This window comes from Antechinus flavipes, chromosome 1 (genome assembly GCF_016432865.1).
Source record: "Antechinus flavipes isolate AdamAnt ecotype Samford, QLD, Australia chromosome 1, AdamAnt_v2, whole genome shotgun sequence".
Lineage (NCBI taxonomy): Eukaryota > Metazoa > Chordata > Mammalia > Dasyuromorphia > Dasyuridae > Antechinus > Antechinus flavipes.
The window spans coordinates 390301248-390317902 of record NC_067398.1 but is presented as its reverse complement, the minus strand read 5'-3'; the positions used below and the strand labels follow the sequence as shown (position 1 = coordinate 390317902).

The window sequence follows — 16655 nt, the reverse complement described above, 5'->3', positions numbered from 1 at the left end:
AAAGTACTATGGCTCCATACACTCCTTTAGGTGCATATTTATCATTTTTGCTTGCAGTAAAAAAAAAAAAAAAAAAAAAAAACTAGGCAAGTGGAAACCACATAAAAACTGTGGAGAAAAATTAGTACTCCTGCATTGACAGGGGAGAAGTTCTGTCTGTTGGTAATGTAAAGGCTTACTAGTGATTCCTATCAGTTGATCAAAGGGGAATGTGGGATACACAAACTGTGGAAGGACAGAGTTAAGGGACTCCTGTATGTACAATAAAAAAGATATCCTTACCTGCCACATTGATCTTAACCCAGCCTTTGGCCAAAGAGATGGAAAAGAATGGAGTCAAACCTCATTTTCCCAATTCAAATCTTCTGTTTGGAAAACTGATTACTGGGAGGAGGGGCTCAGCTTTCTGAAGTCTCCAGTGAGCATTCTTGCTTCCAGGTTGATGGCACTGAGGGAAAAAACCAAGTGGTTTTCAGTGCTGAGACACTTTCAAAGGGTATTATCGACTCCAATGGCCTATTTTGTGGCAATGGAAGCACACATTAGGTGTTGCCTCCTGTTGGCAACTAGCAGGCAGCAAGAAGGGTCAACATATGAAGCAACCAAGCGGGCCAAGAGAGGAAGTGTGAGGAGATGCAATCAACCAGGGAATCAGCACTATTCTTTGGCAAAATAAAACTGTCAGCTAAATTCTGTATATCCTAAACCAACCATTGGAGTTCCTCAATTTGGCTAGATAAGTTGCTCGCTAATAGAGCTCTTTTCAGGTGTTTTTTAATTGCTTACCAAGAGGAAGTGAAGGAATTATGATCAAGGGGTAAGGGTGTTACACACATAGGTTTATAATGATAATGACAGGGTATCCATGACATGATCTCATGGAGTGCCAATTCATCTCGTACTATTATCAGGGCTTCACCCAGAATTTCAATTTCCAATTAAAGAGCCTCATCAATATGAGCTTGTTTTACCCATCCATGCAGCAGCACTTGTTGCATAAATGCTTTCAGTTGAAAGACTAGATATCCTACCTGTTCTTGCAATTGTTGAATTTGGAATTCTTCCCAAATTGAAATACCCAGATTCACAATACTGAATATGACATCTATCACTTCCTGGGTTTTCTGCATAAGTACGAATCTACCTTTTGCCAGAAAAGGGTAGAAGGTGAATCAACCCAAGGGATTATAGCATCCCTTAACGCTACCCTAACCTTATAGTTCCCCTTAGAGTTACTCTTAATGCCCTTCCATCAATGGCACAGCCAGACCACACATACCCATCTTCAGGCAACAACCCAGATAACAGAGAGACAGCCCACCAGGAGGTAGGGGTGAAGCAAAAGAGAACTTTATTCTTAGGTGGCACATATTTATACTCCCCTGAGGATCAGGGGAAGGGGAGGTCCTCTAAGAACCTGGCATAATGGGATTGGCCCAAGAAGAGGGAGGGAGGCATGCTAGGCTTTGAGAGCACAAAGGAGGGAGATGTGGTACTGGGGTCAGACACCGCTTCTTGAGGCTATGCCCCACCTCCATGTAGAACTCGCCTATGCTTTAGTACTTCTCATCCCTCAGGTCCTTCCACATGCCTTGAGCCATATTCCTTGCTTCCAAAGGTTTTTTAAACCTTACATCTTCCCCTCTTTTATTAATAAGACCAAGTGTTCTCATGTTGATGAATGAGACACTCTTCCTTAAGCATCTCTATAGAGTTTTTTAAGAATATGTATAAAGCATCCTAGGCAAAATAGGCAAAAGCAAAAGAAGGAATATTACAAAAATGGCTACATAGAGCCCATGGGATACAACAGAAGGAGATGGGAAAGGAAATATGTTGGATCCAATCACTAAGCTAATCCAGCATCTCTCTGCTATGGCACTGTTTCAGGCATTTCTAAGGACATCTCCTTCTCTTCTTCAGCCCCTGTTTTAAGGGGGGAAACTTTCCTTGTTGTTCTTTCTGGAATCCAGAAGCTTTCCCCATCATGACCTGCAAGACATAGATATCTTGGTCCTCTAAAGTACTAAGGATGGACCTTGCCAATGTCCTTCCAAAGGAACTTTTGAATGTGCTCTAGCACATGAAGCTCTGTATTCATGGGGCTTAGTTTTCTGTCCTGTCTATAAGATTGTGGATTATAGGGAATCACTGTAACATGTTTAATGGTGAGCATGGAGAGGAAGGTGGCCATTGTAAAGCATGGTCCAGTACCTCAATGCCAACAAATATGTCTCCGGCACACCTTTAGTGAGAGTATACATGCAGGATATAAATGGGTTATTTCCTAGTCTACCAAATCAGCTGAAATTCAGCAAGAAGATTAGCAATTAAAGAATTCTGAGGTCGTAGGACAGAACTCTCAATGCCTCAATGCCTCCTTTTCCCTTCTCCTCTCCCATTTTTTAATGAGGTAAGAGAAGATTTTCTGTAAACCAAATGTGTCATTTTCTCTTTGAGCCAAATCTTATGAGAGTAAGATTCACACAATGTTCCTCTCCCTCTCTAAATTCCCTCAAATATGATAGGTTTCCTTTGCCTCTCCATGGGATATAGTTTCCCTCTTTTTATCTCTCCTTTTCCCTTTTTCTGATACTATATCCTTTCCATTTCTACTTTCCTTTTTATATCAGTAAAATCAAATTATACATGCACTCTTTACATATGTCCATAACAGAAATACAGTTCTCAAGAGTTCTTTTTACCTTTTTCTGCTTCTCTTGAGTCGTATAGTTAGAGGTCAAATTTTTTGTTTTTTTCATTAGAAACAAATGTAATTCGCCTGTTTCATTAAATGTCCATCTTCTTCCCTGAAAGAAAATACTCAGCTTAGCTGGGTAGTTTATTCTTGGCTGCATTCCAAGTTCTTTTGCCTTTTGGAATATAAGATTCCAGGCCCTTCGATCCCTTAATGTGGAAGCAGCTAGATTCTGAGTGATCCTTACTGTGGTTTCTTGGTATTTGAATTTTTTTTTTCTGGCTGCTTGAAATATTTTTCCTTAGTCTGATACTTCTGAAATTTAGCCACAATATTCCTTGGAGTTTTTATTTTAGGGTCTTTTTCAGAAGATGGTTAATGAATTTTTTTAATGCCTATTTCGCCTTCTGATTCTATTACATCTAGGCAATTCTCTTTAATGATTTCATGTAAAATAGTGTCTAGGCTCTTTTTCATCATAATTTTCAGGAAGTCCAATAATCCTCAGATTATCTCTCCTAGATCTATTTTCCAGGTCTGCTTTTCCAAGTAGATATTTAACATTTTTTCCCTATTTTTTCATTTTTTAAAATTTGCTTGACTGATTCTTGATGTCCCAATGAATCATTCATTTTTATTTGTTCAGTTCTGATGTTTAATGAGTTATTTTCTTAATTAGCTTTTAAAAAAAAACTTCTTTTTGTATATGTCCAATTGAGTTTTTAAATGAGTTGGTTTGCTCTATGGAATTTTTTTCCATTTCACTACTTTTTTAATTGAGTTATTTTCTTTTTCCAACTCACAAATTCTACTTTCCTGCAAGTTCTTTATCTTTTCCAATTCACAAATTCTATTTCCCTGGGAATTCTTTACTTTTTCCAATTCACATTTCAGGAAGTTGTTTTCTTTTTCCACTTTATCAAATTTTTCTTTAAGTGAGTTATATGCCTTTTCTGTACTCTCTTGCAGAGCTTTTCTTTCCTCTCCCCATTTTTCTTCTAGCTCTCGTTTAAGATCTTTTATAATTTCTTCTAGGAGAGCCTTGTGTGATGGGGATCAGATTACATTCCCCTTTGGAGTTTTGTCTGGAGACTGTCTGCTATTACTCTCCTCGGGGTTGAAAACCTGCTCTCTTTCTGTATAGAAGCTATCAATGGCTAGCATATGCTTGGCATTTTTACTCATTTTTTTAAAAAAAAGCCTTTAAGGTCTACCTTCACAGCAAGATTACCAGCTTCCTTTGCAGAGCAGGGATAGCTATATGGATAGTAGCTGTCCTACAAACGGGCTGCTAAGAGCATTGGAGCTGTGGAAGTGCACTGGGAAATGCCTCATACAGGAAATTTCTCTGCCCTGGGAAGAGCCCCACTGTGCGGATTAGTGGCTGTCCTGTGAATAGTAGCTGAGCAGTGAAAGTGTCACTACCCCATGCAGAACCCCACTGTGAGGATCAGTGGTTGCCCTGGTGTTAGATGATTTTTGAGAAAAAGTTCGAATCCACTCCTATAAATGATGCTCTCAGGCTCAATTAAAGTGAAAGTAAAATTTAATCATACAATGCATGGGATAGAATGTTTACAATAACAACTCATACAGCAAATAATACACAAAAGACAAAGAATAATGAGGATTATGATTAGAATAGCAGAAAAAGAGAGAGAATACATTACATCACCGGTCGAGGGAGCTTCAACTCTAATAATTTATGGATGGCTGGGAAACCCCTGTATTTCAGCCTGTGAGTCTCGATCAGGAAAGTCCTAGGCAGATTGTCATCTTCATAGGTGAGGTTTCAAAATGGAGAATGCTTTGTCCACTTTTTATAGGAATCAGGACAAAGAAGGCTTTGAGCCAAATAAAGACCTCATGTAAGACAGGGATGTACCAATGTTGTATTGACAAGGGGGCCAGTCCTTATCAACAGCAATGGTTCCAAGGAGTGGCCAGTTCCTGGAATCACGTATTTGGAGCTAAACCACATGTGGTACATGCCTAGTTTATAGGTTAAAAAATGGTCAAGTTCTCTGGCTTTTAATCCATTCTGCTAACCGCTTCCTCTTTATGGGGGAGTTTACCCCATTCACATTTATAGTTAGAATGACCAATTCTGTATTACTTGCCATCTTGTTAACCCCGGTTTATGCTTTCCTCCCTTCTTTCCCCTTTCCCCCCCTTCCAAGTATTAAGCTTGTGAGCACCCCTTGCTTCTCACAGCCCTCCCTTTTTAGTATCCCTCCCCCCGCCTTAGAGTTCCTCCCCCTATCTTACCCCTTTCCCTCCCAGTTCCCGTATTCCCTTCCGCTTAGCTTATTCCTTCCCTTTCCACTTTTCCCTTCTCACTTTTCAATGAGATGGGAGAAGTTTCACCATAGATTGAATATGTCTTAAGATTTTTCACTTAAAGCCAATTCTGAAGGCAGTAAGATACCCACTATATTCATCCCCCTCCATTCTTTCTCTCAGATATAATAGGTTTCCTATGCCTCTTCATGAGATGTACTACCCCCACTTTACCCTTTTTCTGGTACAATGTCCTTTCCACATCAATTTCTAGAACAAGGTATACATGTATTCTTTATACATCTATATAGTCAAAATATAGTTCACAAGATTAATCTTTACCTTTTTTAGATTTCTCTTGAGTTCTATATTTGTAGATCAAACTTTTTAAGTTCTGGTTTTTTCATCAGAAATAGATGAAATTCGCTTACTTCGTTGAATGTCCATCTTCTTCCCTGGAAAAAGATGCTCATTCTCGCTGGGTAAGTTATTTTTGGTTGCATACCAAGTTCCTTAGCCTTTCGGAATATCATATTCCAGGCCCTTCGATCTTTTAATGTGGATGCTGCCAGATCCTGGGTGATCCTTATTGTGGCTCCTTGATACTTGAATTAGGTTTTTCTAGCTGCTTGCAATATTTTTTCTTTCATCTGAGGGTTCTGGCATTTGGCCACTATATTCCTTGGTGTTTTGATTTTAGGATCCCTTTCAGTGGGTGATCGATGAATCCTTTCAATGTTTATTTTTTCCTCTGTTCCTATGACTTCTGGGCAGTTCTCTTTGATAATTTCCTGGAAGACAGTGTCCAGGCTCTTTTTTTCATCATGTTTTTCTGGGAGTCCAATGATTCTCAGATTGTCTCTCCTGGATCTGTTTTCCAGGTCTGTTGTCTTCCCCAGAAGGTATTTCACATTTTTCTCCATTGTTTGATTTTTTTGGATTTGCTTGACTGATTCTTCTTGTCTCCTCGAGTCATTCAATTCCACTTGTTCAATTCTGATTTTCAGTGAAGTATTTTCTTCACTCACTTTTTTAAAATCTTTTTCTAATTGTCCAATTGAGTTCTTTTGTTCTGTGGAATTTTTTTCCATTTCGCCAATTTTGTTTTTTAGAGAGCTGTTTTCTGTTTCCAGTTCACCAATCCTATTTTTCAAGGATTTTACTTCTTTATCCACTCTCTCTTTAACTTTCTCCAGGCTCTTTTGCCAAGCCTCCCTCTCCTTTTCCCAAGCTTCCCTCTCCTTTTGCCAAGCCTCACTCTGCTTTCCCCATTTTTCTTCTAGCTCCCTTGTGAGAGCCTTTTTAATCACTTCTATGAGGTTCATCTGTGCTGAGGAACAGACGATCTCCTCCTTTGGGGATTCACCTGGGGACTGCCTGTTTTTAGTCTCCTCAGGATTTAGAGTCTGCTCTCTATCTGTATAGAAGCTGTCAAGGGTTAAAGTCCTCTTCAGCTTCTTGCTCATTCTGTCTTTTAATCAGAGACAAACTACCAAAGAAAAACAGAAAAAACTGGAGTCTTTCTTTGGGGAGGGGCTGGGTGTGTTATCGAGCTTCCTCTACAGACTGCAGGGGGCAGCAGTGAGGCACTAGCAGGACTGTGCTGCGCCTGCGCTCTGAGATCCCAAAGCGTGCTGAGTCACTGGGGGGGGGGGGGGGGGGGAAGGGGGAGACGGCCAGGTCCTGAGAGACTCCAGCTGTTTGGGGTTGTATTCTTCAGCCCCGGTGTTTTTAGCTTCTCTGCTGGGCTGCTGACTTGCTGCTGGAGTAAAGTATCCAAACCTGTAGCGAAGCTCTCCCCGCAGAGACGGCTACGATCACTCTCCACCCCCTCTCCAGTCTGCTCCTGTGCCCTCACTGCCGCTGTCCGCCGCCTGCGCCCGATCTAAAACCGCCCCAGCCCTCCAGTAAAGACAGACCTTTCTTGGCGGATCTCAAGGATGGCTTCTCTTGGTAACTATTTGTGGGTTTTTTTCAGTCAAGCATTGATTCAGAGGCTTGTAATGAAATGGATAGTGAGAGAAAGCGTGGAGCTTATGCAGCTGTGAGCCTCCTCTCCGCCATCTTCTGGTCAAGTTCTCATGGGAGTAAGAGCTAAAATACCTGCTCTTATGGGTTAGGGAATGGTCAAGTTCCCAGAGGAGAATCAGCAAAAACATATGCTCTTATGGGTTATTGGCTGCATCCCATACTATTTGATGTCTCATTATTATCGTTTTCTTGGGTGAAGTTATTAATTATGTCTATGATTTGCTGTTTCACCCAATCATTCTTTAGTATGAGATTATTTAGTTTCCAATTATTTTTTGGTCTACTTTCCCCTAGCTTTTTGTTGAATGTAATTTTCATTGCATCGTGGTCTGAAAAGAATGCATTTACTATTTCTGCCTTACTGCATTTGAGTTTGAGGTTTTTATGTCCTAATATATGGTCAATTTTTGTATAGGTTCCATGAACTGCTGAAAAGAAAGTGTACTCCTTTCTGTCTCCATTACATTTTCTCCAGAGATCTATCATATCTAATTTTTCTAGTATTCTACTTACGTCTTTGACTTCTTTCTTATTTATTTTGTGGTTTGATTTATCTAATTCTGAGAGTGCAAGGTTGAGATCTCCCACTATTATAGTTTTGGTGTCTATTTCTTCTTGCAGCTCTCTTAATTTCTCTTTTAAGAATTTAGATACTACACCACTTGGTGCATATATGTTTAATATAGATATTACTTCATTATCCACGCTACCCTTTAGCAAGATATAGTGCCCTTCCTTATCTCTTTTAATTAGATCAATTTTTGCTTTAGCTTGATCTGAGATCAGGATGGCTACCCCTGCTTTTTTTACTTCACCTGAAGCATAGTAGATTTTGCTCCAACCTTTTACCTTTAACCTGCATGTATCTCCCCGCTTCAGGTGTGTTTCCTGTAAACAACATATTGTAGGATTCTGGCTTTTAATCCATTCTGCTAACCACTTCCTCTTTATGGGGGAGTTTACCCCATTCACATTTATGGCTAAAATGACCAATTCTGTATTACTTGCCATCTTGTTAACCCCTGTTTATGCTCTTCTCCCTTCTTTCCCCCTTACCCCTTTTCCCAGTATTAAGCTTGTGAGCACCACTCGCTTCTCACAGCCCTCCCTTTTTAGTATCTCTCCCCCCGCCTTAGGGTTCCTCCCCCTATCTTACCCCTTTCCCTCCCTGTTTCCATATTCCCTTCCGCTTAGCTTATTCCTTCCCTTTTCACTTTTCCCTTCTCACTTTTCAATGAGGTGGGAGATGTTTCACCATAAATTGAATCTGTCTAAAATTTTTCTCTTAAAGCCAATTCTGAAAGCAGTAAGATACCCACTATATTCATCCCCCTCCATTCTTTCTCTCAGATATATAGGTTTCCTTTGCCTCTTGGTGAGATATAGTACCCCCACTTTACCCTTTTTCTGGTACAATGTCCTTACCACATCAAGTTTCTAGAACAAGGCAAACATGTATTCTTTATACATCTTTATAGCAGAAATATAGTTCCCAAGATTAATCTTTACCTTTTTAGATTTCTCGAGTTCTATATTTGTAGATCAAACTTTTTGTTAAGTTCTGGCTTTTTCATCAAAAATAGGTGAAATTCGCTTACTTCATTCTAGCTGGGTAAGTTATTTTTGGTTGACTACCAAGTTCCTTAGCCTTTCAGAATATCATATTCCAGGCCCTTCGATCCTTTAATGTGGATGCTGCTAAATCCTGGGTCATTGTGGCTCCTCGATACTTGAATTGGGTTTTTCTAGCCGCTTGCAGTATTTTTTCCTTCGTCTGAGGGTTCTGGCATTTGGCCACTATATTTCTTGGTGTTTTGATTTTAGGATCCCTTTCAGTAGGTGATCGATGAATTTTTTCAATATCTATCTTACCCTCTGTTTCTATGACTTCTGGGCAGTTCTCTTTGATAATTTCCTGGAAAATAGTGTCCAGACTCTTTTTTTTTTCCCATCATACTTTTCTGGGAGTCCAATAATTCTCAGATTGTCTCTCCTGGATCTGTTTTCCCAAGAAGGTATTTCACATTCTTTTCCATTGTTTGATTTTTTTGGATTTGCTTGACTGATTCTTCTTGTCTCCTCAATCATTCAATTCCATTCGTTCAATTCTGATTTTCAATGAGGTATTTTCTTTGCTCACTTTTTTAATATTTTTTTTTTCTAATTGTCCAATTGAGTTCTTTTGTTCTATGGAATTTTTTTCCATTTTGCCAATTTTGTTTTTTAGAGAGCTATTTTCTGTTTCCAGTTCACTAATCCTATTTTTCAAGAATTTGATTTCTTTATCTACTCTGTCTTTAAATGAGCAGGATGACTTCTCTAGACTCTTGCCAAGCCTTTCTCTCCTTTTCCCATTTTTCTTCTAGCTCCCTTGTGAGAGCCTTTTTAATTTCCTCCATGAGGTTCATCTGTGCTGAGGAACAGATGATCTCCTCCTTTGGGGATTCACCTGGAGACTGTCTGTTTTAGTCTCCTCAGGGTTTAGAGTCTGCTCTCTATCTGTATAAAAGCTGTCAAGGGTTAAAGTCCTCTTCAATTTTTTGCTCATTTTGTCAGAGAAGAATCAAAGACAAACTAGCAAAAAGAAAAAAAGAAAAAACTCCTAAATGGAGTCTGCTTTTTTGGGGGAAAGGGCTGGCTGGTGTTATGGAGCTTCCTCTACAGACTGCGGGGGCAGCAACGAGGCACTAGCCCTACTGTGCTGAGCCTGTGCTCTGAGACTCCGAGAGCGTGCTGAGACACTGTGGGGGAGGGGTGGCCAGGTCCCGAGAGACTCCAGCTGTTCCAGGTTGTATTCTTCACCCCTGGTGTTTTTAGCTTCTCTGCTGGGCTACTGACTTGCTGCCAGGCCAAAGTATCCAATCCTGCAGCAAAGCTCCTCCTGCAGAGATGGCTGAGATCACACCCCAGCCCCCTCTGGTCTGCTCGGCTGTGAGCTGCCTCCCATGCTCTCGCTGCTGCTGCCTGCCCTCAGCTTGTGCCTGATCTAAAACCATCCCTGCCCTCGAGCAAAAACAGACCTTTCCTGGCAAATTTCAAGGACGTCTTCTCTTGGTAACTATTTGTGGGGTTTTTTTTCAGTCAAGCTTTAATTCAGAGGCTTGTAATGAAATGGATTCTGAGAGAAAAACGTGGAGCTTACACAGCTATGTGGCTTCTCTCCACCATCTTGGCCAGAAGTCCCGAAAGTCACGTTCTTACAATAATTTGAAATGAACTTACTACCAATAAGGAGATTTCTTATTCATTTGGCCTTAAGTTCATAAGAAGCATAAGAGGACGTGATAAGGGGAGCAAAGCTAGAGTAAATCTTCTTCATTTTGGAGTACATATAACAGTTACATAGGCATAGAGATAACAAAAATATCGATAATAAGAATATAGGGATAACTAAACTATTAAAATATACAGTAGCACTGTTAGATCTTATTCCTTCCCTTTTCACTTTTCCCTTCTCACTATTCAATGAGGTGGGAAAAGTTTCACCATAGATTGAATATGTCTAAAATTTTTCTCTTAAAGCCAATTCTGAAAGCAGTAAAATACTCACTATATTCATCCCTCTCCATTCTTTCTCTCAGATATAATAGGTTTCCTATGCCTCTTCATGAGATGTACTACCCCCACTTTACCCTTTTTCTGGTACAATGTCCTTTCCACATCAGTTTCTAGAACAAGGTATACATGTATTCTTTATACATCTTTATACCCGAAATATAGTTCCCAAGATTAATCTTTACCTTTTTAGATTTCTCTTGAGTTCTGTACTTGTAGATCAAACTTTTTGTTAAGTTCTGGCTTTTTCATCAAAAATAGGTGAAATTCACTTACTTTGTTGAATGTCCATCTTCTTCCCTGGAAAAAGATGCTCATTCTCGCTGGGTAAGTTATTTTTGGTTGCATACCAAGTTCCTTAGCCTTTCGGAATATCATATTCCAGGCCCTTCAATCCTTTAATGTGGATGCTGCCAGATCTTGGGTGATCCTTATTGTGGCTCCTCGATACTTGAATTGGGTTTTTCTAGCTGCCTGCAGTATTTTTTCCTTCGTCTGAGGGTTCTGGCATTTGGCTACTATATTTCTTGGTGTTTTGATTTTAGGATCCCTTTCAGTAGGGGATCAATGAATCCTTTCAATGTCTATTTTACCCTCTGTTTCTATGACTTCTGGGCAGTTCTCTTTGATAATTTCCCGGAAAATAGTGTCCAGGCTCTTTTTTTCATCATACTTTCCTGGGAGTCCGATGATTCTCAGGTTGTCTCTCCTGGATCTGTTTTCCAGGTCTGTTGTCTTCCCCAGAAGGTAGTTCACATTCTTTTCCATTGTTTGATTTTTTTGGATTTGCTTGACTGATTCTTTTTGTCTCCTCGAGTCATTCAATTCCATTTGTTTGACCCTGATTTTCAGTGAAGTATTTTCTTCACTCACTTTTTAAAAATCTTTTTTCTAATTGTCCAATTGAGTTCTTTTGTTCTATGGAATTTTTTTCCATTTCGCCAATTTTGTTTTTTAGAGAGCTATTTTCTGTTTCCAGTTCACTAATCCTATTTTTCAAGGATTTGATTTCTTTATCCACTCTCTCTTTAACTGACTTCTCCAGGCTCTTTTCCCATTTTTCTTCCAGCTCCATTGTGAGAGCCTTTTTAATTTCCTCCATGAGATTCATCTGTGCTGAGGAGCAGATGATCTCCTCCTTTGGGGATTCACCTGGAGACTGTCTGTTTTTAGTCTCCTCAGGATTTGGAGTCTGCTCTTTATCTGTATAGAAGCTGTCAAGGGTTAAAGTCTTTTTCAGTTTCTTGCTCATTCTGTCTAATAATCAAAGACAAACTATCAAAGAAACAGAAGAAAAAACCCTTGAATGGAGGCTGCTTTCTTTGGGCGAGGGGCTGGGTGGTGTCACTGAGCTTCCTCTACAGACTGCGGGGCAGTAGTGAGGCCCTAACAGGACAGCGATGGCTGTGCTGCGCCTGCGCTCCCAGAGCGTGCTGAGACTCTGTGGGGGAGGGTGGCCAGGTCCCGAGAGACTCCAGCTGTTTGGGGTTGTATTCTTCACCCTCGGTGTTTTTAGCTTCTCTGCTGGGATGCTGACTTGCTGCCGGAGCAAAGTATCTAATCCTGTAGCAAAGCTCTCCCCGCAGAGATGGCTGTGATCACGCCCCACCCCCTCTTCGCTCTGCTTGGCTCTGAGCTGCCTTCCGTGCTCTCACTGCCGCTGCCCGCAGCCTGCTTCCGATCTAATAACCGTCCCTGCCCTTGCGCAAAAAAAGACCTTTCTTGGCAAATCTCAAGGATGGTTTCTCTTGGTAACTAACTATGTTTTTTTTCAGCCGAGCATTAATTCAGAGGCATGAAATGACATGGATTCTGAGAGAAAAACGCGGAGGCTACACAGTTGTGTGCCTCCTCTCCGCCATCTTGGCCGGAAGTCTGCACTGTTAGATCTAAATAAAAAATCATACCAATGGTGATTAGTATCAGAAGTAACTAAATGTGAGGCCTCAAGCAACCATTCTGCTACTATATAAATCTGAATCTGATGTTCATTCAAGGCGCGCTGATTAGACTGCAATAGTCACTTCAGGACATGAGATTGGTTTAAAATATTAATTAAAGGTTATAGAGACAAAGAAATATGAGGAGGAGATAACAATTTGGGTACCCAAGTCAAATTCCATATTATATCAGTGTCAGGGGAAAAAGGGTAAAGGGCCCTGCCAATGTAAGAAGGAAACATTAGTAAAACAACCAGAATAAGGAGGAATTTGAGAAACAGAGGCTAGATCAATAAAGTTATTAGACACAATACATATATGTTGGGCAGAACCTTCATATAGCATAGAGAAGTTGTTTAAAGGGTACAAAGTCAAGTCACAAAGGTTGGAAGAATGTGGGAGAAGGCAGGGCTCCATCTGCCGGGTCATCATCCCACACATCATGCCTTTGTCAGTTGTTACACAGTTAGTTAAGGTATGAGTTGCGTTATTATGGTCTATACAGTTACTTTGTATGTGAGGCAGTGCAAAATAATCATGTAGTACAAAAGGAATAACATGAAATTGACACATAACAGTCCAAACATGTACTTGATAGTACACAATAGTTCCAGTGCACCAATAAGGGGTGCATCGTGCATTTTCAGGTTTAAGTGTTTTCCATTTATCTCCTAGGGTAATCACCTGGTCCCACATATGGGTGTCTCCTTCTTGTAAGAGACGTTGGGCATTTTCCTTCTGTATCAAAGTATACATGTTTTGAAGGGAACATTTGGTCCATTCAAACAATTTGGCAATATTGGTATCAAAATGCAAGTTAACTATAACACTATTATTAAACACATGTAGAAATTGGCCTTGGTAGTTTATAGTATTTTGGTGTGGCAGGATCGTTGTGGGTAACCATTGTGCATTAATAGTTAAAGCTTGAGATACATCCTGTCCAGCACTGCGCAGTCTGCTGGCCAAGGCCTCAAGATCTATTGAATTGACTATACCCAGACCAGTTCCTACCCCACCAAGCAAGGTGTCATACCAAGCTCTTTTCCTTCTATTACATATAGGTAGAAGAGGAAAAGTAACATTATAGTGAAATACTATTTTATGTTGCGAAATAGAGGTGTTAGTGCAAGTGTTGGGTACTCTTATTATCAAAGGAGGGTATTTAGTAGGGGGGAAAGAAGGTGTCAGCATCAAATATTTTACCCGATAATCACTTATTTTCTTTTCCCCATTATCCCATTTACTTATTTCAGTAGCATTAGTACAGACTAAATATTGATCATGACCTTTGGGGAAAAAGTTCAGTTTGAGTAGCATTGTCTATATTCCATGTAGTACAGTTCTTTACTATTTTCCATTCTTGAATGAATCCTCAATCCCTAGGGGATGTAAGAGGAGGGGTATAGGATAGAGTCACAATACAACATGAAATATTAATTAATGAAGAAATAGTGAGGCTTAAATTTTCAGAAGAAAACCCCTGTACAACATAGGTGGATTTCTCCCTTAGGCAAAAGGTAACATTAGGGGCAGTCCAATTGGCAACATAACAGGAGGTGAGTGCAGGACAAGTGTATTTCTCTTGACTGGTATTGAAGATTAATCACCACCATCTTAACTGGACAGTGTTTCCAAGGGGCTGCATTTGGACTCCACGGGTCCAGGTCCAGGTATCTTTCATTAGACAGGAACACATTATAAAACACTTAATTTCATAGAAACATTTGAGTTAGGGGAACATGATGCCATTTATCATCACCTGGGTAAACAATAATATCAGTGTTTGTAGTCCCTTGAGCAATTAATTCAGCCTGTTTAGGTTTATCAGTTGGGTGTTTTTTCACCTACACTTTAATGCCTGAAATTATTTTCTCAGGGGTCCAGTAAATATCACTGGGACTGCCAAATTCTAGTTCTCTTTTGTCTATAACATTGGGGTTCATTTGAGTCCATTGACCCCCCAAATAAGGCAGTATCACTAATTGACATATTCTTTCTCCTGTTTTACAAAAGTAGATTTCACTGATATGCGAATTATGTAAATATACTTTAATTTCTCCCCTGTAGTCATTATCAATAACACCACCCAAAACATGCACTTGATGTTTTAAAGCTAGACCAGATCTAGAAAATAATTGTCCATAATATCCAGGGGGTAATTTGATGCCAACACCAGTATGACATAGCTGCTGGCCTTGAGGAGAAATATTCACATCATGAGTTACATATAAGTCATATCCTGCTGATCCCAATGAAGCTTGCCAGGGTTGCTTAGCATTTTCATTTAAGGTCCACCACTGAATGGTGGGAAGAGAAGATATCTTTCTTATTTGTAAGTTAGCAGTCATCATCCTGGAGAGAGGGATACCTTCTCCATCTGCTAAAGGCCTATTGTTTAATTGTTTTAGAGCTTCAAATAAATTTTCTTTCCATTTTCTTAAATCATTACTATCACTTAATTTCTTCAATTTTTCCTTCAATAATCCATTCATTCTTTCTATAAGTCCTGCTGCTTGAGGATAATTGTTGGAGTACAGATCAACTTGAACCTACATTTCCTGCTGAGTAAGGGGAATATGAAGCCGTTGGAACAGGCATGTGACACGTATACACTTCCTTATGTTAAGACACGTAGCCTTTAAGATCTATATATACAGCCATAAAAGGCAAAACTCTGCACTTAGCCTTTTGATTGGAGCTCGCCATTGCTTAAAGAGTATATAAGTTGATGTATTTTCCGATTGCGGCGGCCGCACCCTTTCTGCACCATGTAAGCGATCCCTGAATAAAGCACCGATTGACTCCATGGCAGTTTGACTCAGTGTGTTACTTCTGACTCAGAAGCCGGTGGCGCCCCGAGGACCCCGAGTAGGTGGGTAAGTAGAGGGCAGATACTCCTCCCAAAGTAGAAGCATGCCAGAGACCCAACAGATAATAAGGAATATGATAAATCCATTCAATGTTATTATAATTCCAATATGATTCAATTTCAATGATATGACACTCATTATCACTCTGGATTTGCATGGGGTGCCATAATATAGTGAAACAATGTCTAAAGTTTTACAAGTGTTCTTTTGTGTAGCTTTCTTATATGGACAAGCAATAAGTACCCCAGAGTAGGTATCCACACAAGTACAGGCATATTGGCACCCTTGATTCATTGGCAATGGGCCTATATAATCAATTTGCCATATTTGTGCAGGTAGAGTACCCCGAGTCAGTTCCCCAGTCACCCTTCTGGGTAAAGGGCACTGACTAAAGAGCTGACACTGGGGACACTCCTGAGATATTTGCTTAAATAGGTCAAGAGGAAGATTAATTCCCCTATCTAATGCCCACCTGTAAGAGGCAAGTGCTCCAAGATGTCCTGCAGCAGAGTGGATCCATTTCCCTAACATTAGGTCATCATCCTTTAGTGGGGATCACTTGCAGTGCCTTTCCTTGTATTTTGGATAGTTCGTCTGCTCGTGCATTATACTCACATTCCACGGAATCTGTCTTTACATGAGCATCTACATGAAACACAGACACATTAGTATTCTGACACCAATCCCATATTTGTAACTACAATTTCTTACCCCAGACCTCCTTATCCCTTATTTTCCAATCATGTTCTTTCCACATGGGCATCCAGACCACTAGTCCATTGGCCACTGCCCATGAGTCAGTAAACAAATGACATTGGTTTCCTTTTTCATTCTGTATTGCTATTGCTTTCCAATATCTTTTAGAGCCTATGTATTTGGCTGAACCATCTTGGTGGTTGAGCCATTTTTCCAGTATATTATCAAAGACACGTAGGGCCTATAATCGGCATGATCTTTTTGTTCTTTGGTTAAGGAATCATAACCTTGATTCCAAGATACTGGGGACTGCTCATATATTCTGGGTATTTCTACACATTCCTGCTGGTTTGGAAGTTCCAAAATCTTCTCATGTAGAGCAGACACTCCCTGCCTCCCCGTTTTTACTCTGTTTTGTAAATACCACTTCCATTTAATTATAGAAGATTCTTGAGCATGTCCAATTTTATGGGAGGCAGGTGTCCCCAAAATCCAACTCATTATGGGTATAGCTGGCCTTAAGATTACTTCATGATTTAAAGTTAAGTGCTCAGTTTCCACCAATGCCCAATATGCTGCTAA

At 40.1% G+C, this 16655-nt stretch overlaps 1 long non-coding RNA gene across 1 annotated transcript in view; it reads right to left on the bottom strand.

Moving 5' to 3' along the window:
* The window catches only part of LOC127561703 (uncharacterized), a 67287-nt gene extending 51269 nt beyond the window's left edge, over window positions 1–16018 (bottom strand). The window contains exons 1-2 of the long non-coding RNA XR_007953520.1: window positions 15850–16018; window positions 283–448 (exon numbers count right to left, since the gene is read on the bottom strand). This is a non-coding gene — a long non-coding RNA (uncharacterized LOC127561703). The remainder of the gene's footprint in view (window positions 1–282; window positions 449–15849) is intronic.
* Window positions 16019–16655: the final 637 nt, after the last annotated feature.